This window comes from Neolamprologus multifasciatus, chromosome 2 (genome assembly GCF_963576455.1).
Source record: "Neolamprologus multifasciatus chromosome 2, fNeoMul1.2, whole genome shotgun sequence".
NCBI classification, from domain to species: Eukaryota; Metazoa; Chordata; class Actinopteri; order Cichliformes; family Cichlidae; genus Neolamprologus; species Neolamprologus multifasciatus.
In genome coordinates this window covers 35,966,114-35,981,647 of record NC_140440.1, presented here as the reverse complement: position 1 = coordinate 35,981,647, position 15,534 = coordinate 35,966,114, and the positions used below count along the sequence as shown (strand labels likewise).

Here is a 15,534-nt window from a genome sequence, read left to right as displayed (position 1 = left end):
TGTCCTCGCCGGGAAACAAAGTAAAACAATCACGGTTCGGGTTTTGATCGCAAAAAGCTGATGAAATTAAGTTGGAAGGAGTTTATCGGTCGCCCCCTTCCTCGAGCCTTTAGCTTGACTGTATGATCACAGCTGTATTTCAAATCTTCCCGTAAAATGGCATTTAATTAATCAATAACTCAAGGACGACAATGATAAATTAGCGGTATTCCTCAGTCTGTGTGGTCGGCGATGCAAAGCGGATATGCCTACGTGCACGTGCTTATTTGTGAGCGTCCGTGCATGGATGCTTTTGTGTAGGTGCATTTTCCCACTACAGGTATCGATGTGTGTCTTTGCCTTAACTTCTGCATTTATACGAAATACACCATGATACACATCCACGTGACGTGTGTTCATATACTGAAAAAACGTTAAATCAGTCAAAATAAATATAATTTTCAAACTTTAAATAGCAGAATTTCTTCTTTCTCTTTTCAAGTAAAGCCTCTAAAAGTGACCATCAGCAGCAGTACATCAGTCATTGCTGTGAGGTACCTGCCCTCTGTGTAATTGAATGGAGCTGGAATATTGATTTTTATTTATTTATTTATTTTTGTGGTAACAGTCCACTGTCTTCAAAGAGAAGAGCAGCTTGATGTTGGGTCTCAGTGTCTCTTTGTCATTATACACAAATGTCCTGCTGCCACAGTGTTAACTGTTATGATTATACCCACTGATGGCTGCAACACAAGGCAGCATCATGCCCATTTTAATTGGCACCAGGTTTCCTGCTTAACAAAGACAGTAAAAAGCACTGTATCCAACTCCTTTATTCATTATTAATATCCACATTGGACGTCTTCCTTAGAGAAATGAAAGAAGATGCCAGTAAGAAATGCTGAATGGGAAAGCAGTTTGCTTTTTGAGTCAGCTTTTCTCTCCATATTGACGTGTGATGAAAGCACTTTATTCTGGCATGATCTGGCTGGTAATGGATAACTGAAGACAGAGATGTGACCATATGCCTTGTAGCAACTCCCCATTTATATTTCATTTCACAAACCTGCATATTCATGTTAAGATTCGAATATTTTTCATAAAAAAGTGTTTATTCAAAAGAAAGTCTAAGTCTGCTTAGCCATCTGCTTAAATTAATCAGCCAAGATCCAAAAGGTCAGAAGATACAGCCTGGTTGGATGACTCAACTCATGTAGTCAGCCTTGTGGGCAGAAAAATAAAATCCAAGCTCTCCTAACTAGTCCAGATACCTGCAAGTCAACACAGAGTGATCTCAAAATGACCACAATTTTACAAGAAAGTGCTCTTAAACCGAACACCAGGAGACGCAGTTCTCAGCTGGGAATTGGGCCATTAGAGGTTGGCATTGTCAGATTATTCCTCTGGTTTTGTTGCCTCACTTTGCTGTGAAATCAAGTTAGAACGGTGAAAGACTTTCGTCCCAGCAAAGAACCACACAGATTTACACCATATTAGGATGTAGTAGGGCACTCTGAGGCATGTGTACTGGAGTGTGTGTGTGTGTGTGTGTGTGTGTGTCACTTCGCTTTCATTGTTCCCTTGATAAGAACCAGATGTGTTTCCTTAGGGGCTGAACTAATGAGTCAATTAATAGGATAGAGTTATTGACAGCTTTAAACTCTTAAGTCTCTTTTCCCTGGGAACATTTGCTTTCAGGTTATCACAATCTAAACGTTTCTCTCCTTTGTTTTTTCCCCTTTTCCTTTCAAACACTTGGCAAAACTAATCTGACAAGCTGTTTGATTTTTAGTACAAATAAGTGACATATTTTTCAACGATAATAATAATAATAATAATAATAAATTAGTTGCAGCTTTATAATGCTTGTTGGCTTGGTTCAAAGAGCTCTGGAAATGACTTAAAATAGTTCCATTGGTGCTTTTTCATTAATTAGCTGCACCTGGTGAAATCTGGTTGATTGCTCTGTGATGAGACACAAACAGTGATGATGTTCAGTCCAGACCTGCAGGTCCTGAGGAAGACGTTCATCTAGGAGAGGGTCGGTTTATGCATTCAGAGGACTTGTGGAGTTCAGAGTGAATCAGTCTTGCCTGCACTGTTATGGAAAGCTAAAATGAATCTGAGGCTAGTAGTTGACTGTCCGAGCTTTGATTTTATCGTGCGTGATGAATGTGCGCTGGTGTTCGCTGTGACGGGTCCACACCGACGCTCAAAATTATATAGAATTAAGCACAATTGTGCTGTGCAAGTCTTTTTAAAGGTTAGATAAGCTTTTCTTTTACTATTAACTTGAAATGGAAAATTGCATGCCACAGTTACATCACAGTGATTTCAAATCAAGGTGCAACTCCCAATTGCAGGACAAGGTGATTGCATTTAATATTAGGTCTAACTGAGCGAAAGCATCAGAAGTGATCTCTAGTGGCACTCAGACTAGTAATAGTTGCAGTGAAAACTCAATATCAGGTGACAAGAATGCAAATGTATTTCTCTTCTAACATTTCTCCTGATTAAAGCCTGTTACAGCGTTTTAGTTCATCTTAAGAAGAAAGTGCACAGAATCTATCATTTAAAAGCACCTTCTTCAATCACAGCTGCTTCAGCTCCCAGTTTGAGCCTCCCATCATGCTATATTCTGTGATTTAATGGTTTTGACATTGTGGGATATGACCTGTGTCTTTAATGGAGATAGATAAGTACTGCCACACATGCTATTACCTAGCATACTGGCCGGCCTCTCGTTGGGGGATTTGTCATGAATCTCATTTGAAGCAGGTAGTACCCACGGCGAAGAGACAGCCCATCACAAGCTTTCTTCTATCCTACGTGATGAAAGCCCGTGCTTCTTCTTAAAGCCACTTTAACAAAGAAATCCCATGTAGGACACAAGATGCATGTGAAGCCTAACATCAATGACACGTGAGGGCTAAAAAGCCTGTCTCCATCCCCATTCTGGCTAAAACACAGATTATATAACACCTTATGCAATTTAACGGGACGTTGTTTCACTGCCGCTAGAAATTCAACAAATTTTATGTTATGTTTAGCAATAGTTTTATCACTCTATAAAGAATTAGCTCATTAACAGCTGAGCTTCCACAGACATTTATATGGACGTCTTTGAGACAAGAATAGTTTATGTCAGAGAGCCTGAAATCTTCATAGCACGTCTCTTAGTGGCTCCTTGGTATCCAAATAACATCCGAGAGAGGAACAATTTCACCTTCTGTATTTCGTGGAACACAGAGTCTGTTTCACTGTGTAATTTAGGGCTGATTGTAGGGAAACTCCTGCCTGGTTCCAGAGCTCATCACCACCCACACCTCTGATTTGTTCAGTGAGTCAAATGAAGTGAAATAAAATGGCCAGGCAAGAAAAAATCAACTATTCAGATGGTATTAAGCTAAACACACATTATAAAGCCAAGTATCCATTCTAAACTCTATTTAAAGGGAATCAACAGAAACGAGTTTACATTTTCAGACTTTTCCACATTTCCAGCTCATAACAATAAAATAATAATAATAATGGATTGGATTTATATAGCGCTTTTCCTAACATCAGTGACACGTAAAAATAGTAGTTAGTTTACGTAAAAATAAACTAATACGAATAAATTACTTGCCAGCGTAATGTAATACAGCAACACTGTAAACTGCACTACGGATTTCAAGCTGACTATACATCTTGAATCTTAAACTTTAGTTTTAGTTGGCATTATTGTACTTAATGTTATGTTTTGTATATTGTATCTATGCCATAAAAACAATATTCAGTTTTTCCCTGAGAGTTTTGAGCATCCATCCATCCATCCATACATATTCTTCCACTTTCATGTCAGTGTCACAGTGGGGCTGGATCCCAGCTGTTCTAGGGTGAAAGCCAGGTCACAGGTACCAGTTTGTGACACAAGAGAGCCATTCACACTCACAGTCAGGTTACTATTCCTAATTAACCTAGTGTGCATGTCTTTGGGCTATGGGAGGAAGCCGGAGCACCCTGGGAGAACCCACGCAAGCTTCTCCCTCCCAGCTAGCAGATTCAAGTCCAGGACAGTGAGGCAACAGTGCTGACTGCACTGCCTGCAGTTTAAAGACCATTCAGGACCCTTAGTGGCAGCTGTTAGCTTTAAAATGATGTCCTTTTTTATTTCACTTTCTTCACTGCCTGACCGTTTAACCAAAACCACAAGACGGTTATAATTTCACTGTTACCGTTTATTTTTAAATGTTAATATTAAGCACTTGTCTGTGTTCTTTGGAGTAGTGAGGTGTACCAAAGCGATCGTCATTTGGTTATCCAGTAGAAAAAGGACGTAAAGTATCATTTTGTACACAAAGTACTTTTTAATACAGAGCAGTAGGCGAGGAAATAAAGGAGAATAAAATTATGGAATTCGGCACAAGTGAAAGTTGCATTAATAACTTAATGCATCGGTCCTGAATGCACCTTTGCTGAGCTCTTGATTATTAGACATCAAGAGTTAGTGTTGCATCTAGTGAACATCAATCTACAGAATATAAGATTATAAAAGATACGAGTTTTCCATCTATCGATACATTTGAGCAGCGGTCACTTGCTGGCAGAGCAGGAAGCTAAAAGCTTCAGAGACAGAAAGGCTGTTCCACTTTTCCTGTGGGCTGCTTCTCTTCTCCTGCTATTCTAGGAGCCCTTTAAATGCCTTTGTATTTAATTATTGAGGTTTTAGAATCTGCTGTTAAGCTGGCACGTTGCCATTCATCTGATGTCAGTCAGCCTGATCGCTCCGACCTTTAACAGGGACATTATTTAATTTCTCACATCATCATCTTCCTATAATATTAAACTATGATAACTTTAAACAGTACATAAAGTTTGAGAGTAAAAGAGCCACTCACCGCTGGAACGTCTAAAGTCTGAGACAAGCTGGGGGAGGGTTACTGCGAAAGACACGCCATTGATTAGGAGTGATGTATGTGGGGGAAAAATAAATGAGTCTGAGTTTAAAGCCCTAATCCATTATTATAGTCGGGTGCCCCGAGTTATATCACTGGTACCTCATTACTGACTGTGTTTACACTTTAAGATTTATGTGATTGAAGACGCTCTATTAGAGGAAAATGACCAACAACAGGTAATTTGGAGACACAGTATACGACGCCTGTTTTCACAGATCAGTCATGTCTCATTTGGTTATGTTTTCCCTGGTGCATTGAGATTTTATTAGGTGTTTCAAGCTGCTGCAAGCAGGATTTTCATATTAAGGTCAGAAACAAATCACTTTTGTGTATGAAATGTTTTTCTTACTTTGTGATGAACACACAGATAACTCCGACAGCTCTACAGTCTCCTCCTGCAGTTCTACAGAGCATTTCAGCAAAGCATCATTAAATAGTCTAACAGTGCATTTAAATTAGACATAAACAACACCCAGCTTTAACTCTTCATGTGTTATTTAAACTTATAAAAAGCTAAAAATGTAAGAACATGACATGCCAAACATGCCTGAAGTAGCAGGATTTTACACGTAACACAATGATATTGCATTTGGGTTTCCAGCCAGCAACTAAACAACATTAAGCTACGTGCTGCTGATCAGAGGATTGCTAGTATTAGATATTTATCCTTTTGTGATGCTGGAGACCAGCGCACAGGAAAAAGAACGAGCACTGGAATTAATTATGTTGGGATTTGCAAATACATAAATCTGAATTTTGTGGGTGTAGTAAATTTAGTGAATGAGTAAATATCCTGACATTATATCCAAATAGAGGAAAAAAATGTTTCAAGCTTTTAACGATGCTGTAAAACTCTTTGAGTTCTCTCCATAATGGGATGAAAGCCTTTTATACACCTCGGGGTAAATTCAGCGGTGCCACCTTCGTTTTTCTATGAAATAAATCTCAGACAAAATGTGTTTTTCCAAAAGAGAATAAAAGAATATTCATCCAGGTGAACTGGTTTATAAATTAGCTGTAGAGGTGAATGTGAGCATGAATAACTCTCTTGTTTTTGTGAGCCTTGCGATAGACTGACAGCCTGTCATGGTTGCGTCCTTCACCTCACCCAGTGCTAGAATTGGCTCAGACCCTGCCCCCCCGACCCTCGGTTCAACAGAGCTATGAAAACAGACATAATTAAAACATATTTGAATACAAGTCAAAGGTAAAAGAAAACTTCTCAAAGTCATGATTTTCCTTCTTTACAGTTGTGATATGAAACAGACGGGTACTTTTCTAAATGATAAAACCTGATGAAACAGACCCCACACAGCGCTGGATTCAGCTGACGAGTTCAAAGTTCACACAGCCAGTTCTTTATGTAAGATTTAACACAGGCTTTTATTGCACTTACAGTTGATTTAATTCATCTTCACTTTAACTGTCACTTATATGCTCCATTATATTTGTATGAAGAGAGACAAAGACAGAGGGAGAAATACACACATATAAGTGTGTTTTTCTCTTTGTGTTACTGAATACCAGTTCTGTAAATTGTAAGTATATATACTAAATGCAGAGTGTCATGTTGCCCAGTGAATGGTAAAAGTAAGAATGTAAGGATAAGAATAGAATAATCCTTTAATTGTCCCATAAGGGGAAATTTGGTTGTAACAGCAGCCAGAAAGACACATATACAAACAAACAGTACACAGGACACAGGACAGAAACATACACAATTTTTCTTACATATTTACATTAATGATAATGGTTACTATAAACAGAGAGTTATTAAATTAAATAAAAATAACTAATAATAAGAAGAAATAAGAAGCTTTACAATCATAATGATATTAAAACTTTAGACATTTGCCCCCAAAAGTTGATTTTGTTCATCTGGATGTTTTCAGTTCAGTTTGCTTATTAAAAAGATAAGCTAGCATTAGCTTGTTTAGGCGAACTAGCCAGGGAGCTACTAGTCAAAACTAACCAGTGCTTTCTCCATGGCTTTGCTGTCTTACTGACTCGAGTTAAAAAATAAAATAAAATAAAATAAAAAATCTAAACATAAAATAGATGTTAATATTTTTATAGCCTAGCCTATACCTAGTATAGGTAACTACCAATCAAGCAACACAGCACAAATGCTAGCTATTTGTTTTTCTTTGTCTCTGTCAGCATCGGCGCCACAGCTCTGTGATTACAAACTGATTGGTTGAGGTAACTGTTGGGTTTGATACAAATGTTGATCACATAACAGCATCAAGTTGGGAGAATCAGGATGTGCATCTGCATCAGGTCTGAAAAATGAGGATATTTCTAACATTACATATACAGAGTTTATTTTAATTTTTAAACTGTTAATCTACCGTCTGAGTCAGTCTGAGCTCTGCGTGGAAAGGAACCGTTTTCACACACATTAAGCAAGACTTACAATTCTTTATATATTTAAAGAAATCTGGTTGCAAAATGTTTTTAAAGTACAAATAAAATGTAGAAAACAGAGAGCTATGCTCCTAGGTGCCAGAATAAGACTGGCTTTCCCTCCATACATAATTACAAACTGAGATGCAGCGGCTGCTTTATAACTGACTTTGTTATATCAGTCCAGGATCATGCAACAGCCACTAACAAAGGTCTGGGCAGGAAAATCACTGCGGTTTAAGTTGGAAGAACATTCTAGCTCATGGATGAATGCTTTTGAAAATCAGTCTTACATCCGGTGAGTAAAATAACACTGTTTAAAACAGCTATAGAAGACTGTCCATCCATCTTTGGTTGTTTATCCGAGTCTGTGGATAGACCTCGCTCTCTCCAGCTCTGAAACCAGGATTTATGTCGATGGAGGCCATTTGTTCCTGGTAGGATCTCTTAAGAAAAACTGGCGCTGGGTGAAGAACTGACGTGCTTCACAAGAGCTCTGTGGCAAAAAACAACAGACCATGTTACCTCACTCAGATTGGGATTACTAAACCAACCCCCAGCATCACTCCTGGGGGGAGGGGCTCACAGGTGAGCATCTGTGGTCAGATCTTAGCCCACGGGGTGCAGTCACGCACAGCCCACATGAGCCACATGAGCCAACACTCCTGCCGAACCAACACCTGCAACGGCTGTAGGGGTCCAGTCCAGTGTGGATCAGGTGGCAGCCAAAGGTGGAAGTCTTGGTGGTCTGGTTGTTGTAACCATGTGGAATTATATTTATGGAAAAACTGGTGTGTGTTAAAACGTAATCACAAGCAAATAATTCCATCTTAGGGGTGTAAGGATTTATTGCCACTTGTTCAGTTAAATTCCTCATGTGTAACTTAAAAAACCCACAAACTCGGAGCCAAGCCCACAAACTAGCCATCGTGCATGTCAGAGTATCTGCTTGGTAAGCACTGCAGCAGAGGCAGCTCTGCTCTTGAAGCTAAACTCTATGAAATCTGACTTTTGATAGTTTGAAGCAAAGAAAGAAGGGCCTGAATGTGATTGGTCAGTTTCAAAGAAGCGGCACCACAAACTCTACGACTGGGAATGATTGACAGTGTGAGTGGCAGCAGTATAAGTGCTGTTTTACAGCATGTTTGTTAACAATTTGAAAATAAAGTTCGACAAATTAACTCTCAAAAGTTAGTTTTTGCTGTGTAGGAGCAGATATGCTGTTAGCTGTCACTGGATTACTTTACTGCTGAAGACACTGGAGGGTTATGACGCCGCTGCACTCCTGAGATAAAGATACAATAAATTCATCTGTCGTTTGAAGGCTTTATTTCCTTTGTGCTCCTTTTAAAGCTTTAATTGCCGACTGTCACATTTAGCAGAATTAAATCAACTTGTAAATCATGGTGTGATTTTGCTTCAGCTCCAGCAGCAGCATTACAATGGTGCACTCTTTATTGACTTAATTTATAAAGTTTAAAGCATATTTTAATACAAAATATTTGTACTTCAGTAAAATAATGTACATATACTGTAATATTTCTCTCATTGAAGGGCAGGATTTAGGAGACTTCTTTCACAACTGTTAGGTGCCCTCAGTGGTCACTGGTAAATCAATGAGGTCTGATCCTTAGAGAAGATAAACTCTATTACACCTCTTTTCAAAAGAGGCTAAGAAGCACTAAAAACACTCAGATGAAAGAAAATATTACTTTTTAAATCGAGTAACAGTGATACAGCTGCAAAATGGATTTCTTCAATCTGCTTAATATGAACGCTGAAAACTGCTGAGGATGACAAAGTTTAGAGGCACAAAGTGAAAACGATACGTAGACCTGATCTGACTAAAAGGTGCATTAGACCCGTTAGAGCCATCTTCTGAATTTCCTGAGGTTATAGACATACAGTGGCCTCTGAGGGCCAAACAGAGGCTCATTAACTCAGTCTGTCAGCGGTTATCGAGAGAAAAAGGACTGTTCCACACAAGTAGGCATGGCCCCATTATGACACAGTTTCAAATGGAGGGCTTAAGCTCCATTTTCTGCTTTCCTCTTGTGTTTCTGGGCCACTGCTAGATCTATTTGGGGTGAGTGAAGTTTCACGAAGATATATGGAGGTGAATACTCAGGACGAAGACCCAAGACATACTTTTTGGTCTTCGGTAGTTGTTTTGTTTTATTTAAATGTCTGTAAGCTAGCTTTAAATACCTCTGAGTCATCAAAAATACATTTTTATGAGATCCAGAGTGGTGTAATCCTCTTAAAAATTATAAGATTAGCTGATGTGGATTTCTTAATAACATTGATCTCTTATTCTGATTAAATAACCTTGAGTCTGCTTTGGAATATAGAGAGTTTTCTGTTTCTTCTTTGACTTCCTGGCATTAATAACGAGGAGTGTAGGCAGTAGTAATCTATCCAGTGTTTTTCCTCTCAACAGAAATGACAGCTGCTGAAATTCATTCCCTTATCCCCTTTCCAATTTTACTGTGGTAAAAGCTACTCTGTCATGCACTGGTCATGTTTTTTGAAAAGCCTGTATCCAGCAGTAATAGTAATTACTGCTTAAATCTATGAAAAGGCCAAGAGAAAGTGTCATAGGTTTGATATGTATGTTCCCCTTTCTCTAAATTAACTTCTTTTCACAACTGTGGCCTATTATATTGGCCCAGAAGATTTAAAATATGTGGCATTCAGTTCAGAAACCAAACTCTGAGCCAGAGAAGGAGCTCAGACAGCATCGCTCGCACATGATGGATGCAGCTTCCTTGTATCATTGTTGCCTAAAAAACAGGTTTAGTGACAGGCAGGATGAACGAGCTCAGCAAAGCGACTATTTGATATCTGTAGCCGCGCATATGTATCGTAGGCTTATATGACTGCTATTATTCAATTAAAATAAGTGCAGCATCAGACTTTATAGTATTTAATTACCGTTTCATTGTTTGTTTACAGGCGCAGGCAAGTGAATTACACTACAGTTCAGCCAGCAAATGGAATTGTTTCTTATCAGCGTTCCCAGACTAGACCGTACAGCCGCTGAGTTACGACGCCAAGCAGTAGAAATTAATTCAGCATCTTTTATGCCTACGAGGATCTCTTCAGTTAATCAAATCAGCAAAATCAGTTTGTGCCCTTATTGTAACCACAGTAAAAAGAAATGACCGGAAATTCTCGTTTGCACAGTATGAATTGAATTATTGTCTTGACCGAGAAACATGAAATAGAGAAAATGGCACTAAAGCGATTAAAATCAGAAGCTAGCAGCGATCTGCGGAGCCTGTCCTCCCATGTGACTCAAGTTACAGGTGTAGTAAAAGTACTGATCCTACGAGACGAGCATCTGATTACAATGCAATACTAACAAAGACAATATTAAAGGTCACACAAAAAATACTAAATTACGAAGCGATATAAATATGTATATGTGTTAGCTGGGGATGCAACGATACCAATTTTTTGAAACCGATACGATACCGATACTTGGATCTGAGTTCTTGCCGATACAGAGTACAAAAAACGATACTTCTACCACACACACACACACACACACAAACAAATACAATGAATTGGAAGACAGGTTTTATTTTATTCTCTGCCGATAAAAAATAAAATCTTAATAAAAATGACCACAAAAAAATTTCAAGTGAAAAATAAGCACTTCTGTTAAATTATTGCAGAGTCTCCACATTGTAATTTAACAAAATATCACTGAACTATTGGCACTGTCTCGAGCTTTCAGAATAATAAATAAACACTTCTGTTTGGAATCAAATAAATACAAATTAGGTTTGAGAATAAATTAAACTTTTAAATTATTGCAGAGTGTCCATATTGTACACACACAAACAAACAAACAAACAAACAAACAAACAAACAAACAAAATAATTATAATTAATAATTATTATTAAATAAATAATTATAAATAATAATAATTATTAAATAAATAATAAAATATAAACAATTATAAAATTAAATAAATTATAAATAATTTATTATAATTATAATTATATTATAATTTTTTTTATTTATAAATAAAAATTATAAAATAAAATAAATTATAAATAATTATTTATTATAAAATATAATAATAAATAAAATAATAATTGGCCCCCTAGTGGCCAATTATTATTTTAATAACCCCAATCTAAAAAACTACAACAGAAATGACAAGCCACCCTCTGATTAATGAAATAAGTTAGTATTGGTTCATGGTATCGGTTAACTTTTACGAGTATGAGTACACACACATTTTACAGTATCGGCCCCGATACCCAATACCAGCATCGGTATCAGTGCATCCCTAGTGTTAGCTATTAAGATTTACCTGAATTTCCAGGAGGAGGTGCACTCATACGATAAGGGCAGTAAGTCTTAATTTATTAAAACAGACATGTATCAGTTTACCAATAATTTTCAGATGTCTGTTCCTGTGTGCATAAAACACCACTGGATGACAAATACAGTATACATTTACCTGCATGCAGGAGAAACCCTATCTATTTATTGAGGCTCCCCTGAAAGGTGCTGGTAATGATCGCACATTCATCCTTCAAAAACACACATTCACACTGACATTATAGTTCTCAACAGCACCAGCTCAGGAGTACAAATAGTGGACAAAGTGTTTCTTTTCCTCATTTTGGTGTGAGCTTTTTCTATTTCCTTCCACAACCCCAAAACACCCAGGACAAGTGAACTGGAAACTACATTTCCCGTGGGTATAAATGCAAATACGCTTGCTCCAGCCCACCATGACCCAGCACACAAGTAAGTGAACAGATGACAGCTTTGCCGTGCTCTGAATGTTCCACCCATAGCGTCACATTTCTAAATAAGATTAGACAAAGACCGACATAAGAGCTGAACATCTTGAAAATATCTCAGATATAGAATCCTTGAAGTTTCAAAAACATCCTAAATTTGATGCATTTGCTTTAAAAGGTTTTTCAGTGTGTGTCCTTGTAATGCTCAGGCGGCAGGACGCAGTTACTATCCTCGGAGAGCCCCACTGGATTAACTGGAATTTATCCGACAAAATCGGGACTCTTGAGCAAACTGAGTCTGAATAATCAACGTATATCTCAGACGCAATGCGTTTTATCCCACAGAGCATGCTCTTGAGGTGATTAGTCATCTCATGCTTTATTGCACAACCTTATAATAAGTAGATGATAGAGGTTAGATTGAGTGTTGTTCAATTTCTCCAGTGTTCCCGGAAAGGAAACAAACCATTACCAAAGCAGCAGACAGGAACCGGCTGGAGGGCACCTGTCCTCGTGAGCTGCATTGGATTTACAACATCTGCTCCGTGCAGCCGAGGATGCCACCTCCGTTTACCACTACTTAATTAATTATTGCAGGCACTGGGTATGACGCAGCCAACAAATTGTAAATTGCATGCATAGAAAATCAGCATGTTAGCATATAAGCTCAATAAGTTATTAAATATTCTGTTAGGACTGTTTGGTTTCCTCCACATTAGTTTCAGCACAAACGTCTGATCTGAACCAGTGTTGCCAACTCCTCAGTAAGGAAAATCGCTATTGGTTGTCCTAAAAGTCGCTAAATGACGTCATCGCCTAATTTGCATAATTGGTCATGCTAATGTAATTGTAACCTACGTTGTTGGAGAGAGAAATAACATCGTGGACGAGACATAAAGTGAGCAAAAAACGTCCTAAATGCATTTAGAATTTATTTAGAACTACAAATTAAATTTCTTTTAGCAATTATTGTTTTTTGTAATGTCTTTCACGTCTTTTTTTAGCGACTTTTTTTTTTTTTTTAGAAAAAAAGTCCCTAGGGGGTCTGAAAACTCGCTAAATATAGCGACAAAGTCGCTAAGTTGGCAACACTGATCTGAACATGAGATTATTCTATTTTATTAGTGAGACTGGTTTGCTTTTCTACGTGTTTATACGTCGACGGCTTCATGTGTCTCATTAACAGCCACGCTGAGATGGATGGTGGCCTCATTTGAAGGCCTTTGATTCTGTCACCACCCTGTAGATCCAAATCCCTTTCCTCTCTATGGCTTATTAGGTCCTAATTAATTGGATCAAGTGAATGTCACTAAGCATTTGACAGCTCTCTGTGAGTGATAACTGTGAAAGCAGAGCCACATTCCCACGTGAATGCCCCCGGAGAAGAATCCCTCCACATTAGGTCCATTGACTCTCTGCCACGCTCTTCCTCAGGGATCCAACCCTGCTGCTGCGATGATAACACATAAGAGCCACGCTTTGAAAGCTGTAGTGTGTTTGGAAGTTATGTAGTATAGTGTCATGATAAATATAGCTTCATAATAGTTGGTGAAGTCTATCAGCTTATAAACAAAAATAGTTTGATCAAACATAATGTGACATAGACACGTATGAAGTTAATATAAATTGAGCCATAAATTCCATGTATTCATTATATTTTTATAATAAAAAAATAAAAATCGAAACGCACTTTGCACTGTCTGTCAGTGTGAGTGCTATAAATGAATCATTAATCCTCTTTTTGGCACAGCACACTGAAACTTCAAATACCAATCTTAGTTTAATCTCCCGTACCGGTAGCCTCATTAAAACATGGCTCTGCCTCAGACACCTTACATAAAATAATAATAAAATAAAAGAATATATTTTATGTATGTGGATTTTATGCATGCTGCTCGTCCTCCTAGTGTGGTCAGCAGAAGCAGAGTGCTGTGCATCCGCTCTCCATCAGGTGTTCGTGGTAGCCTTGGGGTGACTTAAAGCGCTCAGATCTTTACTGTTATAATTTTAATCCGAGTGGAAGGTATCCAATCCTCTGGTGCGTGCAGCTCAGTTAGCAAGATGGCAAAGAATTACCAAGGAATTCATATTATTGAAAAGCCATGGGTGAAAGGGATAAGAACAACATCACATTAAAAATTGTGCAGGCGGAGAGGCCCAGCGAGCTGCTACGGCTTTGAAACACGAACATGTTTTAGTGCCGTCCAAAGCTGTCAAAGGGGAAATTAATGTATCGCTTTGCTGTTTACACTGTGAATAAACAGGAGATGCTACTATCAACGTGATATGTAATGTAATGATGTACAGTGTACTTTATCTGCACTCCAGATAAACCGCAGAAGCTGATTTCATTTGACAGCAGTGATTGCTGTGTGTTGTGGCCCGGGACACTCGAAGAGACGAGGCTAAGCGTCATTCAAGTGGATTCGGGCACAGTAATCATGTTGCATGATCTCCAAGCGTGGAATTCCAGTGTTTCATCAGCTGTTAAGTATTTACCAGATTTAAAAGGCGTGCGAGACGGGAGGATTTCCAGAAACTGCCCCAAATAAGTCATGAACCTCATGGTTGTCTCCAAGAGAGCTTCTCAGAAACAAGGAGAAGAGTCGAGATGCTGGAGCAAACTGAAGCATACTTGGGCGCGGATCATTAAGTGCAGTGGGGTTGCAGGCCAATTTTGGCGTGAGGAGGGTGGGCACATGCACACTCAGAGTCAGATTGTTCAGAGGTAGATGCACGCTCTCTGGGCAGTGGAAGCTGTGTGCACAATGAAAAGAAGACGTTTTTAATGCTGGTAATATTTTTGATGAGACAATAAAAGGTAAGTTACAGGATACAGAGTGAGTTACAAAGTGCATACAGGCATCTGTACTGTAATGAATTCAAGGTGTCGACCCCACTCAGAGCCGCAGCTGCGTATCGTGGTCATGAGTGAAAACCGCTGCTGCAGCAGGAGATGTGACACAATCAGTCATCTTTCTTTGTTGTTTTTGTAATGTTGAGCAGGTATTACTGCAGTTATTTAAAGTTACATTTGAGGGTATTTTATACAAATTGATGGCTAACTTTGAGAGTAGCAATAAGACCGTATATTTAAGCCCCTTTTCCACAGTAACTGACATTTGGAGCGTTTTAATTTGCAGGTTTCTTTTTAAAGTGCAGTTTTAAATATATTAGCTTTATATTCTTTAACCTCCTAACACCCAAACTCTTTCATGACATGCATTTTTAATTTATCTTTGCTATTTGGGCTGATTGGGACCTGATAAATGTAAAAACTGATTTATTTATTTATTTATTTTACCTGATTTTTGTTTCTGAGAAAAATTTGATCCACATATGAGAACATTTGTTTTAAATTTCAATAGAAATTTAAAGTGGGTATATAATAATATATATAATGTAAGTAGATATCAGGCTCTTGTAGGAAAAAAATGTAGTA

At 38.2% G+C, this 15,534-nt stretch overlaps 1 protein-coding gene and 1 long non-coding RNA gene across 4 annotated transcripts in view; one reads left to right on the top strand and one right to left on the bottom strand.

Annotated features, from left to right (window-relative positions):
- LOC146524987 (uncharacterized) overlaps positions 1-15,534 on the bottom strand; it is a 358,835-nt gene that overhangs the window by 168,222 nt on the left and 175,079 nt on the right. The gene's annotated exons all lie outside the window — the stretch shown is intronic.
- Positions 1-15,534, top strand: part of gfra4b (GDNF family receptor alpha 4b) — a 64,019-nt gene that overhangs the window by 7,463 nt on the left and 41,022 nt on the right. The window lies entirely within an intron of this gene.